Source organism: Bacillus rossius, chromosome 3 (genome assembly GCF_032445375.1).
Source record: "Bacillus rossius redtenbacheri isolate Brsri chromosome 3, Brsri_v3, whole genome shotgun sequence".
Lineage (NCBI taxonomy): Eukaryota > Metazoa > Arthropoda > Insecta > Phasmatodea > Bacillidae > Bacillus > Bacillus rossius.
In genome coordinates, this window is record NC_086332.1 from 110,507,578 (window position 1) to 110,530,230 (window position 22,653).

The window sequence follows — 22,653 nt, forward strand, 5'->3', positions numbered from 1 at the left end:
TTGCTGTTCTTGGTTCGATCCTTGGATGATGCAAAATAATAATTATATGTAAAAATAATAAATATAATAAATATTATTATTTAAGTCCTAAAAGAGACTTAAAATCATATATTACTATCATCCTTTAAACCATTACGACCGCCATTTTAGATATTTGTATTTATTGACTTATTAGTACGGGAAATATTCCAAAATTCACCGGAAAAAAATACACATTATTTAACATATTGAATCGAAACTTGCTTCGATATATTGACGAAGCTGAAAAAAAAAAATTAATTAAAATACCAGAAAAGTGTCAGGTTCGAGAAATAAAACACCGCAAGTTCTTTTACAAACATAATATGTATTACATAATTTCTATCCTACTACAGGACACTTGCGAAAGCCAGCAATCTTATAAAAATTTAGCCCTGCATAGACGTGAAACGACTAATTCTTAGCTCCAACAGCTCTAACTGCTCAAAATGCTCAAAATGCTCCAAATGCTCCAACAACTCCAAATGCTACAAAGGCTCCAAATGCTCCAAATGCTCTAATATCTCCAACAGCTCCAAATGCTCCAAATGCTCCAATAGCTCCAAATGCTCCAAACGCTCCAAATGGTCCAAAGCCTTCAACATCTCCACAGATCCAAATGCTCCAAATGCTCCAAATGCTCCAACAGCTCCAAATGCTCCTAGGCTCCAAACAGCTCCAAATGCTCCAAAAGCTCCATCTGTTCCAAATGCTCCAAAGGTTCTAAATGCTCCATATGCTACAAATACTCCATATGCTCCAAATTCTCCAACTGATTTTAATTACTTTTTTTTTTATCGAACTTGACATGAATACATGCATGACATTATTAGTATACATTTTGGATGTCAGTGGTGACTTTTTTACACCTTTAAGTTATAAGTTTTATTTAGAAATGAGCTTTCTAAAATGAAATATACATTTTGAAAATAAAAATAATAATTTTTCTTCAAGTTTATACACATGCATTTAATTGAAACCATTATTTTATGTAGCCAGCTTCCCTCAGTTCTTTAAGTATGAAGGATATTTCTTTGATGCTCGAATAGTTTCCTGCACAAATCGAACCATGTAGAAGTCTTAGCATGTCAAACATAATGTTAGGATCTTCCCATGAGGTATAATCAATCTCTTCTGCTGCATTCATCTTCCTTGTATGTTTATAATAAAAATTGTTATCCCTGGTGTCTTCTGTTTCAACACCAACAACAAGGTCAGTTTCGTCATCGAACCAGTATTTATCACAAACTTGATTAGGATAATTTATTTTATTACGTCGTTTCCATCGTTTTGATCTCAAGCCACCATCACTGTCTTCGCTCTTGACCGCTTTAGGTGCTTCAGCACAGTACTCAATCATGTCAGCATCACAAGCTTGATCAGGATAATTCATTTTATTACGTCGTTTCCATCGTTTTGGTCTCAAGCCACCATCACAGTCTTCGCTCTTGCATGATTTAGGTGCTTCAGCACAGTAGTCATTCATGTCAGCATCACAAGCTTGATCAGGATTATTTATTTTATTACGACTTTTCCACCGTTTTGGTCTCAGGCCGCCATCACAGTCTTCCATCTTGACCACTTTAGGTGCTTCAGCACAGTACTCAATCATGTCAGCCTTAGATTTGTCAGCATAGTCGTCGTTCATGTCAGCCTCAGATGTGTCACCACAATCTTCAATCATGTCTGCTTCAGATGTTTCATCACAGTCTTCGGTCTTGTCAGCTTCAGGTGGTTCTCCATCTTTCACATTTTCATGGAGACGACTAAATATTGATGTAAATATATTTTCATTTCTAATGAGGTTGCTAATTTCTTCGTTTGTTTTTAATTTTAAATTATTGTCTTGATCTATATCAGTATTTTTGGCATTAGCTTTTTACATTCTTCATAATAATTACTGTCGTCTAATATTCTGCTTTCGTTCCTCTTCCACGATGTTGGAGCACAGTCTTCGTTATCTTTATTTATCTTAGTTGTACAGTTCTTGCAATGTCTATCCAAGTAATATCTTCTACCAAAGGATTTATGACACTGGCTGCAATTAAATGGTTTTTGACAAGGACCCATATTACTCTCTCTTCTCTCATGTCGTTTAGCATTCTTTCTCAAGGTAAACACCTTGCTGCAGTATCTACAGTGATGTTTTGATACAGCTACAGGCAACGAACCAGGGTACATGTTATATTCTGCGACTAATGGCAGATGCAAACTAAGAGTTTTAAATTAAAACCATTACTTAAATAGAATTTTTTAAATATTTCGTCAGCGAGAGTTAAATTACCTCATGCAAAAGTACTGGTTGTAAGTAGTTATGCTTTTCAACAACAGATGACGCCACGTGTTGCTTGCAGGTAAATAATATTTATTTCTTTTATGCGGGATGCAGGATGCTCACTAACGATCGCAAAAGAAGGATGGCTTTGCTAGACTCCAAGGAGAAGGAAGTTTGTTCATACAGTTAATGTTTCTCAGATTTCTCAGGGCATATTATTATTTTACTGAATTTTTTTTTTTTTTAAATTTCACTTGATAAAATTATTGGAAGTGGTGATTTAGTAGCAGAAATTCACTAATTAAATTTAACCTTGAATAAAATGACATGTCTCATTAAGAGTAAAACTCCTTCATGGAGAGATCGGTTTCTCAGAAATAACCAGATGCACTTGGAGAAACCAAGGGAATGATCGCAAGCACACGGAAAAAAACCATCAAAATATTAACTAGAATAATTAATGAGCACACGGAGAAAACCACCACACTTTTTCTTTGATAAATTGAAAAAATTGAACAAAAATTAAAAAACATACATAAACTGATTCTGGCTTGGACTAGAACTCTATCTTTGCTCAACAATGAGAAGTTCACAAGCTAGTAGAATCAGTTTTTGTATGTTTTGTAATTTTTGTTTAATTTTTAATTTTTTTTTGTGATCATTCAAACAAAATGTTTGGTGGTTTTCTCCGTGTGCTCCCGATTATCCATGTCAATATTATGATGGTTTTCTTTGTGTGCTCCTAATTATTCGTGTCAATATTTTGATAGTTTTTTTTCCGTGTGCTTGCGATCATTCCTGTGGTTTCTCCAAGTGCATCTGGTTATTTCTGAGAAACCATTATCTCCATGAAGGAGTTTTACTCTTAATGAGACATATCATTTTATTCAAGGTTAAATTTAATTAGTGAATTTCTGCTACTAAATCACCACTTCCAATATTTATATCAGGTGGAATTTAAAAAAAAAATATTCAGTAAAATATTAATATGCCCTGAAAAATCTGAGAAACACTAACTGTATGAACATACTTCCTTCTCCTTGGAGTCTAGCAAAACCATCCTTCTTTTGCGATCGTTAGTGAGCATCCTGCATCCCGCATAAAAGAAATAAATATTATTTACCTGCAAGCAACACGTGGCGTCATCTGTTGTTGAAAAGCATAACTACTTACAACCAGTACTTTTGCATGAGGTAATTTAACTCTCGCTGACGAAATATTTAAAAAATTCTATTTAAGTAATGGTTTTAATTTAAAACTCTTAGATTGCATCTGCCATTAGTCGCAGAATATAACATGTACCCTGGTTCGTTGCCTGTAGCTGTATCAAAACATCACTGTAGATACTGCAGCAAGGTGTTTACCTTGAGAAAGAATGCTAAACGACATGAGAGAAGAGAGAGTAATATGGGTCCTTGTCAAAAACCATTTAATTGCAGCCAGTGTCATAAATCCTTTGGTAGAAGATATTACTTGGATAGACATTGCAAGAACTGTACAACTAAGATAAATAAAGATAACGAAGACTGTGCTCCAACATCGTGGAAGAGGAACGAAGGCAGAATATTAGACGACAGTAATTATTATGAAGAATGTAAAAAGCTAATGCCAAAAATACTGATATAGATTAAGACAATAATTTAAAATTAAAAACAAACGAAGAAAGTAGCAACCTCATTAGAAATGAAAATATATTTACATCAATATTTAGTCGTCTCCATGAAAATGTGAAAGATGGAGAACCACCTGAAGCTGACAAGACCGAAGACTGTGATGAAACATCTGAAGCTGACATGATTGAAGATTGTGGTGACACATCTGAGGCTGACATGAACGACGACTATGCTGACAAATCTAAGGCTGACATGATTGAGTACTGTGCTGAAGCACCTAAAGTGGTCAAGATGGAAGACTGAAATGGCGGCCTGAGACCAAAACGGTGGAAACGTCGTAATAAAATAAATCATCCTGATCAAGCTTGTGATGCTGACATGAATGACTACTGTGCTGAAGCACCTAAATCATGCAAGAGCGAAGACTGTGATGGTGGCTTGAGACCAAAACGATGGAAACGACGTAATAAAATGAATTATCCTGATCAAGCTTGTGATGCTGACATGATTGAGTACTGTGCTGAAGCACCTAAAGCGGTCAAGAGCGAAGACAGTGATGGTGGCTTGAGATCAAAACGATGGAAACGATGTAATAAAATAAATTATCCTAATCAAGTTTGTGATAAATACTGGTTCGAAGACGAAACTGACCTTGTTTTTGGTGTTGAAACAGAAGACACCAGGGATAATAATTTTTATTATAAACATACAAGGAAGATGAACGCAGCAGAAGAGATTGATTATACCTCATGGGAAGATCCTAACATTATGTTTGACATGCTAAAACTTCTACATGGTTCGATTTGTGCAGGAAACTATTCGAGCATCAAAGAAATATCCTTCATACTTAAAGAACTGAGGGAAGCTGGCTACATAAAATAATGGTTTCAATTAAATGCATGTGTATAAACTTGAAGAAAAATTATTATTTTTTTTCAAAATGTATTTTATCATTTCTCGAAAGCTCATTTCTAAATAAATTTATAACTTAAAGGTGTAAAAAAGTCACCACTGACATCCAAAATGTATACTAATAAAGTCATGCATGTATTCATGTCAAGTTCGATAAAAAAAAAGTAATTGAAATCAGTTGGAGCATTTAGAACATATGGAGTATTTGTAGCATATGGAGCATTTAGAACCTTTGAGGCATTTGGAACAGATGGAGCTTTTGGAGCATTTGGAGCTGTTTGGAGCCTAGGAGCATTTGGAGCTGTTGGAGCATTTGGAGCCTTTGGAGCATTTGGATCTGTGGAGATGTTGAAGGCTTTGGACCATTTGGAGCGTTTGGAGCATTTGGAGCTATTGGAGCATTTGGAGCATTTGGAGCTGTTGGAGCTATTAGAGCATTTGGAGCATTTGGAGCCTTTGTAGCATTTGGAGTTGTTGGAGCATTTGGAGCATTTGGAGCATTTTGAGCATTTTGAGCAGTTAGAGCTGTTGGAGCTAAGAATTAGTCGTTTCACGTCTATGCAGGGCTAAATTTTTATAAGATTGCTGTCTTTCGCAAGTGTCCTGTAGTAGGATAGAAATTATGTAATACATATTATGTTTGTAAAAGAACTTGCGGTGTTTTATTTCTCGAACCTGACACTTTTCTGGTATTTAAATTAATTTTTTTTTCAGCTTCGTCAATATATCGAAGCAAGTTTCGATTCAATATGTTAAATAATGTGTAATTTTTTCGGTGAATTTTGGAATATTTCCCGTACTAATAAGTCAATAAATACAAATATCTAAAATGGCGGTCGTAATGGTTTAAAGGATGATAGTAATATATGATTTTAAGTCTCTTTTAGGACTTTGACAATAATATTTATTATATTTATTATTTTTACATATAATTATTATTTTGCATCATCCAAGGATCGAACCAAGAACAGCAATTGATATAATAAATCATTACTTTAATGAGTGAATTTTTTTGATGAATTTTGAAACTTTTTCCCGAATTTCTAGCTATATAACTACACGATTCCAAGATGGCGCCCAAATTTCAAGATGCCAGGCACTTCAGTAATAATAAATGATTACTGCACTCTAGCGGGTAAAACTTAGAAAAGTATGATGGTAATGTACTCTATAAGACGAGTACACACACAAGATGGTGTCCTCCAGCAGACGAAAACAAGATGGTGGCAATGACCTCTAGCAGGTGGTAGCTCCTGGTAGCATATACTGAACGCAAAATGGCGGATCCATGATTGTCATCAAGGTAAAAGTCAATAATCAACGACAAGGTCAAATTTCAAGGTCAATGTAAAAGTTCAATGCCAACAGTTGAGGACAAAGTTATGGTGAACAGAATATTATACTAACATGGTATCAGCACACTCTAGCAGACGAAAACAAGATGGTGGTTTCCAGCGGATGAAGACAAGATGGCGGACATGTCATCATTCCAGCTGACGATATATATACCTTGCTATTGGTGGCGGTAGATCAGTCTGTGGGTGGCTTCTGTGGAGGAAGGATCTGTTGTTTCTTTTGCTCTTACCAGTTTCGAACCAAGTACAGGAATCGAACTAATTAATAAGTATTCTAATAAGGAATTTTTTTTAAAATGAATTTTGGAATTTTTCTCGAATCTCTAGCATTAAAATTATGTATTTTCAAGATGGCGACCGTAACGTAAAGTGTAACTTTTTTAATATTTTTATTATTATTTCGATTGATTAATTTTTTAATGATTTTTAAATGTTTTCCCGATTTTCTAACATAAATATTACGGATATTCAAGATGGTGACCAGAACGATAATTGCAACAGTTATGTCTTAATACATGATGGTGGTTCTGTCTCGAACAGGTGGTGCTATTATTACTTCAAATAAAAAAAATTACAAGTTCGATTATGCATGTTATTTTTATATATACCTTATTTAATCCTCAGTCTGGTAAATTTCTCGATGGCCGTGCGGTTAAAGACGCATGTTTTCCAACCTAGAGATCAGAGCTGCAATGGTTCGAATCACAGTGCTTCCAATGTATTTTTTAAAAAAAAATTAATTTTATATGTCGATAAGGTTCATAATAGCTATGGTAGGTAAAGGAACATCGACCTTATGTGATATATCAGAGCGACGCTGGCGATCTCTATGGACAAACATCAGAAACAAAGTCAATGGTATTAAAATGGTGGCCTCCAGAAGTACAAAAAAAAGATAAAGAGCGACGCTGGCGCTCTCTAGGAACAAACAGCAGAAACAAAGTCGACGGCATCCAATATGGTGGCCTCCAGTGGAACAGAAAAATTCGATATTGCGGTCATGACGAAAATTTCATCATAATGAGTGGGGCGCTCGATTTAAAAATGGCGGAACCAAGATGGCGAAATAAAAAACAGATTTAGGTCGTTGAAACCGTAGTCGTCCATTCCTAGATGTCTAAAAATTGTAACGATCGTAAACGCTGAATTTTTTTTACATAGAATGTAAAGTATTTCCCCAGTATATAACATTATTTTTTCAAACGTTTTCTTTTACTGTAAGTTCTCACATGCTCTGTGGTTTTCAAATAAAATAGTTTGACTCAAAGTTTTTTGTCCTAAAGTCATTTGTCCTAACTTGGTTTTTCATAATGTCGTTTGTCCTAAAATCATTTGTCCTAAAAGTCGTTTGTCCTAAAGTCGTTTGTCCTAAAGTCGTTTGTCCTAATGTCGTTTGTCCTAAAGTCGTTTGTCCTAATGTCGTTTGTCCTAAAGTCGTTTGTCCTAATGTCGTTTGTCCTAAAGTCGTTTATCCTAATGTCGTTTGTCCTAAAGTCGTTTGTCCTAAAACTCAGAGTAAGGATTTATCGATACTGGAACCGTGTTTTGTCCTAAAAGTCGTTTGTTCTAAAGTCGTTTGTCCTAAAGTCGTTTGTCCTAATGTCGTTTGTCCTAAAGTCGTTTGTCCTAAAACTCAGAGTAAAAATATTTTGAAGCTGTTCCGTCGTTTGTCCTAAAATTCGTTTGTCCTAAAGTCGTTTGTCCTAACGTCGTTTGTCCTAAAGTCGTTTGTCCTAATTTTTAGGACAAACGAAATTAGGATAAACGCTTTAGGACAAACGATTTTAGGACAAACGACGTGTACCCGTGAGCAATGGGGAGTATTTATTATGTCATCACTATGACATTGGAGCTGTGTTCGTTATCATGCTACGTCACGGAAGTGTGCCGAGGTGGAGTCTCGAAGGGAGAATCGTGGCCAGTCCTTCCCCCGAGAGGTCAGTCTTCCCAGAGGGCTCGTTGAGGAGGGAGGAGCTCGTGTCAGTCCGGGTCGAGCACTGTTGGTCGGTTCGTGGAGGAAGCTACTCGCACATCTATGAAGTAGCCTCCATACTTAAAGAACTGTGGTAAGCTTGCTACATACAATTATCACTAGTTTTGCTTACATGTGTATAATATTGAAAAATAAATCAATGATTTATATTTCAAAATTTAATCTTTGATTTTTTGCAATCTGATTTCTAACTTGAGACTCATTCTCGTAGTATCCTATCGTATCTTAAAATCTTATCCTACCAGTCGTATCCGCCGATCGTATCATACCGTATCTCTCTGATGAGATCGTATCCCTGCGACGGGATCGTATCCCTGCGACAGGATCGTATCCCCGCGACGAGATCGTATCGTATCGTTCTTATGAGATCGTGTCCCTGCGATGAGATCGTATCCCTACGATGAGATCGTATCTCTGCGATGAGATCGTATCCCTGCGATGGGATCGTATACCTGCGGTGGTATCTTATCACTGCGATGAGATCGTATCCTACCAAGTTGAATTTTCGTACAAATGTGTCCTTTTATTTAAATGTGCTTTCTTTTTTGACGAATGAGCTTCCTTTTTGCTTTATTTTTATATAGTAGCATCGATAAGTCTGTACTCAGGATATGACTGAACTCACGGTTTGGAGACGAGGTCTATACACCTGACATTGTCCTTTTCCTGGCCTCGTGGTCGGAAGACACTTGGTCTATACGCCTAACATTGTGCAATACCTGGTTGTAAGGTTTTCCTAGTATCGAAAAAATTAGACTTCCATGGTAACCACAGCAACAACGTATTTATTTCGTCGGGCATGTATCTTGTGTAGAGTCATTTTTCTTAGAGAGATTGATTCATAAAGTCCACCAAATTTAATGGGAAACCGAATTAAAAAATTATTTTAAGCCATAGTTTATCTTACCACTGATCGAGTATCGAACCATGGACGGGAATATATCTAGTCAATCATTATTTTAATGAGTAATTATTTTGATGATTTCTGGAATTTCCCTCGAATTTCTAGGACAATTATTACGAATTTTTAAGATAGCGGCCAATATGTATTTATCGGCTTACTGGAGGCTGGTAGATGAGAAATATAACCCTCTTTTAGCATATTTCGCCATATTGTATTGAATAAATTTTTTTACCTAAAATTACCTTTTTGTAATCGATGGAATCAATCAATTAATTAATTGCTGTTTTTGATGAGTTTGGGAATGTTTTGCGAATTTATAGCTTTATAAATACATACTTCCATGATGGCGGCTTGGACAGCACAAGATGGCAGGTACTCTGGCAATAAATTATTACTGCACTCTAGCGGGTAAAAATTAAACTGACATGGCGATAGTGCCCTATAGCATACGAAAACCCAGGGCCGGCGCGTCCATATAGGCGAACTAGGCAACCGCCTAGGGCGCCAAGTAGCTGGGGGCGGCGCAGCACGACACATAACAGCTGATATAATATGTTTAACGATGATTGAAACTAGATGAAAATGGATTTTTGTAACAGTTTGGAATTGAGGACTCCAAGCTCCATGACGTCAACTGCATTTTTAATGAAATTTTATTAAATTTTCATTTATTAAATTTTTTTATAAGTTTTGTAAATGTTCCTATTTCTGATAATAATTACGGATTTTCATAATTTAAAATTTTCAAAACATTTTTATTAAAATTTTGTCCTATATTTTTATTAATTTAAAAAAATTTCCCGATTTTCTAGTATAAAAATGGATTTTCAAAGTGGCAGCTGTGACTTCATAATTTTAAAAAGGTGAAACTTTTTTAATAATATTTTATTATATAAATTTTTTTATTAATTAAAAAATTATCCCGATTTTCTACCATAAAGAATGTGGAATTTCAAGATTGTGACCATAACGAAATTTGCAATTTTTCAGATATTTTTCATAATTTTTCAGCCATAACATCCTGCTTGTCAAGTGGTTTAGGGTGTCTTGCCTTTAGGACTTATGCCACTTTTAGGGATTTTTCAAGCCTTTGGCATATTTGAGGACTAAAACGGAAATTCTCCCTTAAACGGTAATTTTCCCCTCGAATTAGGGATTTTTTTTTTATTTTTTCGATGTTTTGAGATTTTTTGGCGGAATTGTTTTCCTAATAACTGGAAATTTAGGGAAAATGTTGAGAATTTTAAAGTCATTTTTGGCAATTTTTTAAGGTCGTCAGAACTCAAGGAGATTCAAGATGGCCGCCGTGATGTCAGAATTCAAGATGGCGGTCAGCTCCTCTCCTGGAACCCTGCCGCAGGACCGGCTATTATATACTACTGTTATGGTGTATGTTATGATTTCAGAGTCATGTGACTATGGTGCGAGGTTCGAATTATTTGTGTGTTTTTCAGTTGTTTCAGGCCTGTTTAATCGATTGAAACTATTTGGACTCTTTATTTTATAGAACATTAAATTTTTTACGGCAAATAATATACCCTGAAAGGTACTATCAAGGTATGTTAGGCGTAGTGATATATCATGTTTTCCACATTGCTTTATGGAGTTTACAGGCAATCAGTGACTGTTTGTATTTATTCATGTATAAGAAGATCCTATTCAAATATTGTTAGAAATATTAGCATACATGGTTTTTCATTGCTGGCAAATTATTTTGTGGTAGTTATGTGCAAGGAATTAATGCACCCGCAAAAGTGCTGACATAATTAAATTTAAATTGAAGCACAAAAGATAATACTATTGATTAGTATAATTTCTTGTAATGATTAGATGAAGATTTAATTTACAGCAAGTAAGATAAGTATTGCTTTGTTTAAATAATCCATTTTGCGGTACTACAAGATAATTATTTAAACACAAGGCAACTGTTAATTGGAATTGTTTTGCGATTTAACTAGAAGTACTTAATATTCATGATTTCTTAAAAACGCATTTATTACAATTGAATTAACAAATATAGTTAGTTTATTGAAACTGAATTATTCCTGAACTTTAAGTTGAGACATTTTCAATTCAATAATAATATTATAAATCGAACCCAGAAGTTCTTTGTCAGAAATCGTGCTCTCTTAATATGGGAACACTTTTGTGTGCGAAAAAAATTTAATCTGAGACTTATCACTTCTTCGTAAGAACATTTTAACTATCTTTCATTTAATAACTGTTATCATAGGATTCTTATGATGTCCATTTAGGATGATATTAGCGGTGTAGTATGTAATAATTTGGTTTTTTCTTGTATTGAGTTTTGCATGTTGTTCGGAATGTGTATTTATGTTATAATGAATAATATGTAATATGATCAATACTAATGTTACATGAACACATACTACATATTTGAAATTAATTAATATTGTTAAACGTTACTATGAAAACATTATTAATACATTATAGGATGCCAATGTATATCATTCAGTATTACTCAATGGGAAATGGGTTAAAATTTACCACAACCATAAATTATATAATTTTATAAAACAAATCGAATTAATATTCGCATATACGAATAATGGCATACTATTACAGTGTCTTGTTAGATATAAAATACAATATTATTAGTGTTTGCTAGAGTAAAGGAGAACATACATTTACAGATAGTGACTAAAAAGTTAAAAAGTTAAAAAAAAAATGAATCAAATATAACATTTAAAATTTATATCTATACATAACAGCTTTAGCAAACATAATTCCCGTGTAGTTTCTGAGCTATACAAAATGTAATATTGTTGGTGTATGGCACAACAAATCAGCCAGAGTAATGTGGCTTTTATATGCTCTCACTAATTTGATACTCTCAAAGATAGTAAAATCTCACGTCAGCAAAGAAAAGAAAAAAGATCCATTTCCGCACCGCGAGATGACTTGTAACCTAGGGGTCGTCCATTAATCACGTGATGATTTTTTAGCAAATTTTTAACCCCCCTCCCCCCTAGTGATTTGTGGTGAGGTTACAGACTATCCCCCTCCCCCCCCCCCCCCCCCCCAATAAATCACGTGTATTTTTTTGGTACAAAATATTTTTAAAAATTTCAGAATATTATCTTTAAATATAGGTATAATTTAATTTAATTCTGGAAAATTAAGCACAGTGATAAAAATGTCCAGACACACATTAAGGTTGCAGGTTTATTCTCACTGGCATAAAAATAATAAAGGAAAGGCTTATATGTGATATACGCATGTATTCGGCGCCAAAATCACAGTCTTACTGGCGACTGGCAAGCCGAGCCGGGTGGTTCATGTTGCAGCGGGCGGGGATATTGTTGCCTGGCTAAGGCGAATCAAGGTCACGCGTCGCTTTTCGGTTTAGTAGAAATCGCGCGAAAAAATAAATACACGTGATATCTCTCTACACCCCCCCCCCCCCTACCCCCTTGTTATATTTCGTGATTTTTCCCGACACCCTCCCCCCCCCCCCCCCCTTTTCGAGCCTCACGTGATTAATGGACGATCCCCTACCCGCAGCTTTTATTCCAACTGCAGAGCGCGTTTGCTACGACGATAACTAATAACACGACAAAATTCATCTTCTACATCTTTATAGTTCTCATCTCACATCCATGCTTAACAGAATGGCCACTGGTTTACTTTTTGATGTATATCATTAGAAACTTACACGCCTTCGGCGCGAATTATTATTTTTTTTTTTTTGTGAGTCGTAAGTTCATTCTAAACCATTTTTTTCCCAATGGCTTCCATGAATATGGATTAAGTCGTCAAAAATATTTCAATCCATCTAGGCGTCGCTTTAGCAGCTCTGTTCGCCGTGTCGGCTCAGTGGCTAGTCCAGTCGAGAACAATGTCCATTCCTCCCGGGTACATTACTGGAGCGGTGTTGGTTCCTTTACCCATGGTGGGGGGGGGGGGGGGGGGGGGGTGATTTCATAATATCAGTGACGACAATATGTTACTGTAGGCCCATAAGTCAGTGTAGTAGTGTCAATAGTAATGTAACGTTTTTGACACACGTATTCAAATTTTAACCTTTCAAAGTCCCTCTCAAATGGAAAAAAATTCTTGTATCTGCCACTGCCTTCACTTCTATACTGCTAGAGAGTTTTACTGTGTGTTTACGATAGCTTACATAAGTTGTTTACAGTGTGTAGAGACGATTTCGAAGAGACTCGATGGTAAACTGAGATCATTACTAATACGAATATTTTGTTACGTTAGGACAGCGACATTAAAAATAATTTAAAATTGTTAATAGGTATTAATTCTCGCAAAATGTAGGATTATTCTAATTTTATTCTTGAAAATAAGATTGTTATAGCAATTTTGATGTGGCAATTTTTATTTTTTTTATTTTTTTTTTAAATTATATTTACCACGCAATTTTCCTGAACTTCGACATTCTTTCAGAATTATGTTGGATTCAAAGACTTCCTTTTATAGTACAAAATACAAAAAAAAAAAAGATTTAAAAAATACATATTTTTTTTTACTTTCAATATTTTCCTCTTTACCACGCTAGTGAATTAGCTTCTCGGATCATTTTTCAAATTAGAAAAATTGTCATGTGACCCTATTTTGTATACAAAATGTACGTAGCCTACTTTACAAATTAATTTCACTTATTTTGTTGAAACCTAACCCACAAAATATAAAAAAATAAAAAATTAAGATTTATTTTTGGATTTAACTTTAAAGGCTCTGCTGCAATAATACGGTTTTCGGACGTGCTGATAAGTGCTGCTTCTAATTCCACAACTTTATTGGACGTGTAGTCACTCCGACCTGCCATGACGCTACGTGCTGTGACGCTGTGACAAGTCGAGATGGCCAACTTTTATCTTGGGACTGGCAGACCCGCAGGGCGCGCGTGATTGGCCGTCTTTGTGACGTGCGCCAATCAGATTCCAAGTGGATGCGCGCAAACGCAATGAAAGACATACATATGGTAAAATTCTTAAGTCGTTGCTTTTCTACTAACAAAATAATAATATTTCCGAAAATTGTGTTTTATAACAATAAAAACCTTCCTCTATCTACCCAGAAAACTGCGTTTCTAAATTCCTACTGGTTTCTGAGAAATTAGCGTTTACAGGTTAGGTACATTAGGTAGTCTTAGCAGTGACGCGACCGCCGCTATTGTGCATTAGCATAGCAATTTGATATCGTGGCTCTCGATATATAATTACGTGTATATTTTGTATTTGTATTCTGTGATGTAGTTTTAAGATGAATAAAAATTAACGAAAAGTGAGTCCCTACTGGACATCCAAACCCAAGCGTCAACCCTTGACGGGGATTTTCTTCAGCAGTAGGCTACCGAGGCGTGAGCGCCAGCTTGTTATGTGAGATAGCACGTAACCCGACGTAAAAAACGAAATGTCATTACTTGTCTCAAACGTAATAATTCCTTTTTTTTTACGTCTAAAGTTACGTGCTGTCGCACGTAACAAGTCGGCGCTCCGTGCCTCCATACGGCTTTAAAAAAAAACTGTCAGAGGTTGATGCTTAGGTTTGGATGCACAGTATTTTTTTGATCTGTAATATTTTAGCTCTCGGTGTACAGCATTTATTGGTAGGAGTAATTTTGTGAATGGAACGGAAGTCGCATGAAACGGAAATGAGTAACTACGGTGCTGCTATCTGTGGCGGATGGAGCGAACCAAAGTTCATAGGGACAAAGGGAAACAGTATTAAACAGGTCCAAAGCCTGTGTTTAGTATATTTTCAAGTCTTTTTCGCTTGTATGAGCGGTTTCATTAGGTATATAATTCAACCTTCCACTCTGCAAATGGAATGATTCGTTCGATAGTCGACATAGCTGCTCCGGCAACGAATTCTAACGGCGAGTGCGGAAACTTCGTGTGATTCGCGTCCAGAAATATAGTTGAAAACACAATTTTCGTATATTTATCCGCTCGACATTATCATAAATAATTCTTCGTTAAATTTCGTGGTCGAGTTACGTGTTATAAGTGCATTTGCAACACCAAAACACATGAATTTGCTAGTTACAGAGGTTTGATGTTACGTATTTCTAGCAAGTACTGAAAGACTCGATCACATTTTTTTTATTAACTTCCATTGCATCACAAAATCAAAATCCAAAATATACACGTTCTTATATGTGGAAAACCAGAGGTTCGGCCACGCAATTAAAGCACAAAAAGGCGTCGGCCACGTAAATGCACAGGCTTTGTAATATAAAAAATAAACAGTAATTTCTCAAAAACCAATAGTAATTTATGAACGACGTTTTCAGAGTAAAACAAAACGTATGTGGTACTGAAAAACGCCATTTTTGAAATTTTATTATTTAATTTCAGGAAAAGCCGCTACGTAAGAATTTTATTACACGGACGTCCTAGTGGCAAGCACAGCACTCACTGCAGCACGCACGTATGTGGTGCGCTGCTCTATTGTAGCGGGACATTTTAAAAATAAAGTTTATTTATTTATTTACTGTTAATCTATAATAATGTGTTACGATCAAGAAATTTATATATATATACACACACACACACACATTGCAGTTAGATAGCCACGAAAATCGATTAACTGGAAATTGTTTTGCAACTATTTAAATGAAAAATATTAGTTGCGGAGTTATTATTTTCATTGTTAGTTGAATTCAGGTATTTGAGAGACTTATTTAATAACATGAATTAGATCTTAACCCTGGTACGCCCTGAAACCTTTTTTTTTTTTTAATTTTTGTGCTTTGTATTTTTGGAATATATACTACTGACTGAAGAGGTGCTGTAGCTTTATACAAGTGAATGATAAATGCATACGAATTGAAACCTAACACATCACGGCCTCGACCTTGTACCGTTGAAATTACAAAATCAGCTGTTTCTTTTCATGATGGTGCGCGAATAAGTCGTCCATTTTCTGGGGAAGTGTAAGAGGGTGATAGGAGAATACATAAGAATTATATCAAAGTAATAAAGCACCCTCGCTTCAAAAAAGGATTTTAAAAAAATAATTAATACAGCTGAATGTAAAGTTACTGTTAAGAATCATTTCAATAAAAAAATTCGGGAATAAAAAAAACACACACATATTATATATACTGTAAGACTGACGTCGTCTGGCCGACGACCACCCCAGAGCCCGACCTGCACCCGCCAGTATACGCTCCCGCTAACGGAACACACCCCTGGCCATGGCCCACCCGAGTCAGGCGACCCGAACAGCAATCAAAGACAAAGCCGCGGAAACCTGAGTAGACAAGAGAAGAACCGTACCCATTCCTCCTAAAACATTAAATTAGGATTTTAGCGACAATAAAATCTCTTCCAGACACACCCGTTTGGAGTCTAGCGTAATGAGGTCACGCCTGGCGCGAGAGAGGCCGAGCCTCCCTCGGACGCCATGCCAGTTCGGCAGTTCAGCGCAGCTCACGGACCGGGGCGGACCTACGTCCCACGGAGAGGCAACATCCTTTGTCTACATCGAAAGTAACGTCCGGTAAATATAGTCACTAATTAACAGAACCCCTTTTATTACTTAACCTCTCCGTGAGTACCCGGTCCCTTTTTTCGGTCCAGGACCTAATCCGGCCGCATCAATTTAAAGACACCCCGCACCACACTTGGTCAGCGGGGCTGCTCTTCAGTATACGGCACGGGCCGCCTCCCGCAACTTACAGAACTTTATTTAAGGTCACGCGCACGGCGCTGACCACAAACCCGCAAGGGAACTTGGACAAACCTAATTGCGGTGCGTGTTTCACCACAGTGGGCACAACACCCGCGCCGAGACATTTGCATACGGGATTGGCCGTCTCCAATCGTCCACCCCCTTAATTCAGTGTATTTTTGTATCCCGTATTTTGTATTGCTAACTTACGTTACCCGAGTAACGAGTGCCACGTAACTTGTGCGCGCCCCCTTAATTCAGTGTATTTTTGTGTCTCGTACTTTGTATTGCTAACTTACGTTACCCGAGTAACGAGTGCCACGTAATTTGTGCGCGCCCCCTTAATTCAGTGTATTTTTGTGTCCCGTACTTTGTATTGCTAACTTACGTTACCCGAGTAACGAGTGCCACGTAACTTGTGCGCACCCCCTTAATTCAGTGTATTTTGTGTCCCGCCTTTGTGTTACGAAATTACGTTACCCGTGTAACCAGTGAGACGTATGAGACGTAGCAGCGTCCGAGGCCACGTAACGCGGAACACAAACCATACGGCGCCACGGAATAACGAGTAAACCCCCCCCCGGGGACCTCTGTAGAGTGTTGTATTGTGTACGACTCGTTCCTATGAATAAAAGGTACGACACCACCACCTTAACTCCACGCCTCTTATTTAAAATCATCTCACGCAACACCGCCGCCGGCCCTAGTGGGCCACGCAGGGGCACATACATCCACGACCCCCAAACTCACGACTAGAACCGAGCTAGTCTGGCGCCCACCCGGACAATACGTAGCAAGAACCGCCTTTTCCCACTAGGAGCCACACCGGGACTCGAGCCCGAGACCCCGGACGACGGCAAGACGTTATAACAAGACTAGGGAAATTACCGGCGCATAATTGAACTCATTGCTAGTTTTTTCTCCAGAGTAAATATACACTCTCACATGTGTCATTAGCAACAAACTCCACCAGAAATAACCGTATGAAAACATACAGCCCTAAAATATCAAAATTTTCTCAAAATCGAGAAAAGACTTAATATTTTGCGATAGTGTCTGGCCGCGGTTTATCTCAGCTCTGGCGGACGGCGAAGTCACGGCAGTTAAAAAGGGCCCTGGGCTGATGCAGGCCTGCGACATTGCCGGAAGCTTGGAGCGCATAGTGATTCATCGTGCGAACAGAACAATGTATGGGACTTTCATTGTTAGTGTTTAACTGTACTGGTACAACAATCCTTCAAGTAACCAAGTACTGCGGGCCTTCCACCGACCAGACAACCATGCTGTGAATTATCAGCTACGAAGCCCGCTCTACAATGTCAATGACGTGAAGACGTCTCGCTTGAACGGAGATCCTACAAGGACACGCATTCCGACACGGGCCCGCACATATCAGCTCGGCAATGCTCAGCTCTTCCGTTTACGTTTCTCCGTGCGACAGATACAAGGCGAGAATTTCGCCGCGGTGGTAGTCATGTTTGTTTACGTTTTAAATACACATTTGATCCAAAAATATCTAGGGTTTTATATATAGCATTGCTGTGTGGATTTATTTAGAGAAATCCAGACCGTTATTTTATTCCAGATTTTTTCAATTAAATCAATTTTTCGTAACCACGTAATTAATTCTCATTGGATGCCATTTGTAACATTTTCCGTGCATCACGAAAGCGGCACCCAGGGTGGCACTCACCTGCAGGTCTATGAACGTCTCGGTGGTGCAGTCCTTGAGCTCCAGATCGACCGGTGTGTATCCCGCACGCACTGACACGCACAGCACACTCCACACGCACACACGCCCGAACAGCGACGGCGAGCAGACTGGCTGTTCGTCTCACCCGCACGCGGATGCCCGGGTACCGACGGTGCGCGAACAAAGAACGGCGCGCTCTGGCGGACACGGACCTCGCCTCTCCCTCCCACCCCGGCGCCTGTAGAGGCCAGCGCTTGTGGCGCGCGCATGCGCACATCGACCCTAGCGGCACGCGACCTCGGTGCGACTCGGGTGCACGCGCACCGAGCCGGTGCCTCGGCACTCGTCTGTATCGATCCCTGGGGTCGGGCTGCGCGCGGGCAGAGCGCTCTGGCGGTGACTGACTCAGCGCTCAGACTTCCGGCCCCCGAGCAGTCCCGTGCGACTTCGCACACGGAATAACAAATAAAAACATTTCACACTTTTTCACAATTTCCCAGTATTTTAACTGTGCCCAGTGGGGGATCCAGGATTTTGGTTTGGGAGGGGCTTGACCCAGCTGAGGCCAGGCTTTATCAAGGCAAACACTAAAACAATAGTGGACCCAGATGCTTTTGGGGGAGGGGGGCTTGAGCCCCTTAGCCCCCCTCTGGATCCGCTACTGACTGTGCCTGACCTAACGCAATCAAACCTTTTATTTTAGTAACTATCACCTAGGCGTGCGAAAACCTATCGTCTCGTAAAAATAAAGAAATACTTTTTGCGAGAATGAATTTTAACAACGGTTTTATGTACTTTCTATGTAACTAACCATGGGGAACTTGGGACTTTTTTTTTTTTTTTTTTTTGTAAAATATCAGTGAAGGCTTATGTTATTTTGGGTAATGCAAGGTAAGTTGTTACGACACGTGCAGTGTCAACTGGGTGATAAGACGCGTCGCGTACGGCTACTTGTGTAGGCCCATATGTCAGTGTGTTGGTGTCATTAGTAATGAAGATTTTCGCTGCACTTGTTCAAATTAAAAATATATATATTATTTTATTATTAATCCCTTCCCCCCTTACGAAAAAAAAATCCAGTATCCACTAGTGGTAACTAACCTAACAAATATTATGTTTCAAAAACATTTTAAAATAAAATAAAATATAATCGAAGCAGCGCGGACGTGGAAAAAATCGGGAGCTCGACTCGGGGTAAGTGAATAGGTTTCTCGTCGGGAGCCAGCCTTCCTCTCCAATGCATTCCCTCCTGCGACAAAGCGTTGCGTATGTGCCATTCACCAAAGGTCAGTTCACATGAAGTCAGCACTCTTTGTGACCAGTGGTGGCTGAATTCGACGGGGCCTGCTCCACCTTTTTCACAGCCCTAATATTTAGTAGAGGGAACTTACCAAGGGGCCTGGAAGTATAGAATAGCACCCTAATTAATAATGCAGAAAATTAAAAAAAAAAAAATCTTGAAGATTGGATTTTTTCTTAAGAAATTTTGATGTTTTTTCTAGAACAATTTTACTCGGGTTAGTTTTACTTATGCTGAAAAATAACAGTTGGGAGAAAAGTCGTTATTATATTACATACAGTAGAGTCCCGCTAATCCGAACCCCGCTAATCCGAACCCCGCTAATCCGAACCCCGCTAATCCGAAAATCCGCCTAATCCGAACAGGGCTAGGACAAAAAAATAATAATTTTTATAACATTTAAGAACTAGGAAAAGTAAAGAAAAACAAGTATTTTCAAGTATTGTTGTACGTTTACTAATATGTACATAACAAACTTATAATTTATCTATTTCACTGTCTAACTGAAAAGAGAGAAAAAATAGGATTACGTACATAGTACTTAAATACATATGTACGTATTGAAAATTTTTGAATTTACTTACAGTTCTTCATTCTCTTCCAGCAGGCTACGAAGAAGCATTTTTCTGTAATTCTGTTTCAAAGCCTGCAAAACTCCTTGGTCCATTGCCTGCAAAATTGAAGTGACGTTTGGTGGGAGAAAAACTGCTTTGATATCACCGCAAACAAGTTGCACTTCTTCAAGATGTGACGGAGCATTGTCTATGAGTAACAAAACACTAGGAGGCAATCCATTTTCTTTGTTAAAAGCCTTTACTTTTGGCACAAATTGTTTTTTAAACCAGTCTTGGAATAAGACACGATACATCCAAGTTTCTTTTGGTTTCTGTAAAATACAGGAAGAGTGTTCATGTTCATGTTTTTCAAACAGCGTGGTTTTGCCGATTTGCCGATAACCATCAGTGGAAGCTTATTTTTGGCAGAAGCGTTGCAGCAGGCCAACACAGTTAGGCTTTGTTTATCGATTTTAAACCCTGGTGCAGATTGTTTCTCTTGTGATGCAAGACTTTTGGTAGGTGATGCTTTAAAGTTAAGTCCCATCTCATCCGCGTTATAAACTTGCTGTGGCGAGTAGGAAGAAATTATATCTTTGAACTCCTCAAGGTATTCAATAGCTGCTTCGTTGTTCGCTGACAGTTTCTCCCCAGTTATTGTAAGCTGCCTGATGCCATGTCGTTTCTTCCATCGGTCTAAGAAACCGCAACTAGCCGTAAATGATGCGTCACCATCCATGAGCTTGTTCAATTGAAGCGCTTTTTCTTGAATCAGAGGGCCAGTGATAGGGATTCCTTTTTGTCTTTTTTGGGTAAACCATAAAAAAGTGCTTCGTCCAATTTTTCGTAAGAAGACACTGTCTTTTGCTACGTTTTTCAATATTTTTTTTCACTTGTGGTAGTACAAAACTGCTCAAATTTACCTCTGTTCTTGTTCCAATCGGGAATGGTTGCTTTGCCGACACCGAATTCTTTCGATAACAGAGTGGCACTTTCACCTTTGTCAAGTCTTTTCAGCACTTCCAGTTTTCCTTTTAATGTACACGACTTATGTTTACGCTTGCTTGTCATGATGACCAACAGCAGGGACAAGCACAGCATGCAAAAAACCACACTACACACCGCTCACAAGGACTCACAAAACACAGGGCAAGTGTGCAGTAGCAGGTGACACAGCAGTAGCATGAGACGCACTGACTGTCTGACTCATCATAGTTGGGAACGGAAGAGGAGAGGAATGCGTAAGCCTATGCGGAATGAGGATGGGGGCTTTGTTTACTCAGGTTGAAGGTCACTGCCCTTCCGCTAATACCCTCTAACAAACCGCCCTTCAGTTCGACCTAATATTGTGACGTAATGTAGGCTGTTGGATTTTTTAAATTTGGAATATTTGAAATTGCAATTTAGGCTATGTGAGAAATTAAAAATATTATATGATACTAAATATGTACGCTAAATAATAAAGGTGTATTTTTCGTCTGACCTTACATACATATTTGACATATGAGACACTAAATACGCCTCAAAAAGACAATATATGACACTATATGACAAAATTCCGCCTAATCCGAATTTTCTCTAATCCGAACAGGGTTTGGTCCCAATTAGTTCGGATTAGCGGGATTCTACTGTAGTTAAATATTTGAAAAAAAATTATCATATGAAAATATGAAAACTCAATTGAAATCAAAAGGTATTGTTATGCACTTTAAATTATATGTGATTAAAATATAAAAAAAAATATTTCCCTATTAATGTTGTTATTTCTCACAAGAAAATGAGACAAAAAGGACCATAAAAAAGAAAGAGGCCGGCACGGGGCTCAGCTAAGCGCGGGTTTGTACTAGGCTTGGGGCCCTGATAGGCGCTGGACTCTTCTGGGCGCGAGGCCCCTCTACTAGGCTTCGGGCCTTGATAGTGGCGTGGACCTGATTGGCGCTTGTCCCCTCTTAGGCGTGAGGCCCTAATAGGCGCGGGGCACTCTACTAGACTCGGGGCCCTGTTAGGCACAGGGTCAACATGGCGCGGGTCTACGCGCGTGGCCTGCTAGACCGGGGGGAGGGGGCACACTACATGCTCATCCTTGCTAGGCGCGGAGCTCTACTAGGCGCGGGGTTATTTTAGGCGCAGGGTCCTACTAGTAGCGGGGCCTTATTAGGCGCGGGGCCCTTAATGACCCGGGATCTTCAAGTCGCTTGGCCCTACTATGCGCCGGGGCCTCTTAGGCACGGGGCGCTACTAGGCGCGGAGACCTAACAGGCTCGGGGACGTACTAGGCACGGACGTCTACTAGAAATGGGTCCCTGCTAGGCGTTAGGCCCTGCTAGTCGCGGGGCCCTGGAGCCAACCATGCTTGTAACAACTATCTCATTCAGTTATT

The 22,653-nt window shown here is 38.5% G+C and overlaps 1 protein-coding gene across 2 annotated transcripts in view; it reads right to left on the bottom strand.

The window, feature by feature from the left end:
- LOC134531128 (ATP-binding cassette sub-family G member 4-like) overlaps window positions 1-18,701 on the bottom strand; it is a 350,550-nt gene extending 331,849 nt beyond the window's left edge. The window contains exon 1 of one of the 2 annotated variants that reach the window (XM_063366709.1): window positions 18,420-18,701. The gene's annotated coding sequence lies outside the window, so the exon portion shown is untranslated. The remainder of the gene's footprint in view (window positions 1-18,419) is intronic. The other variant, XM_063366711.1, reaches the window with a different exon arrangement.
- Window positions 18,702-22,653: the final 3,952 nt, after the last annotated feature.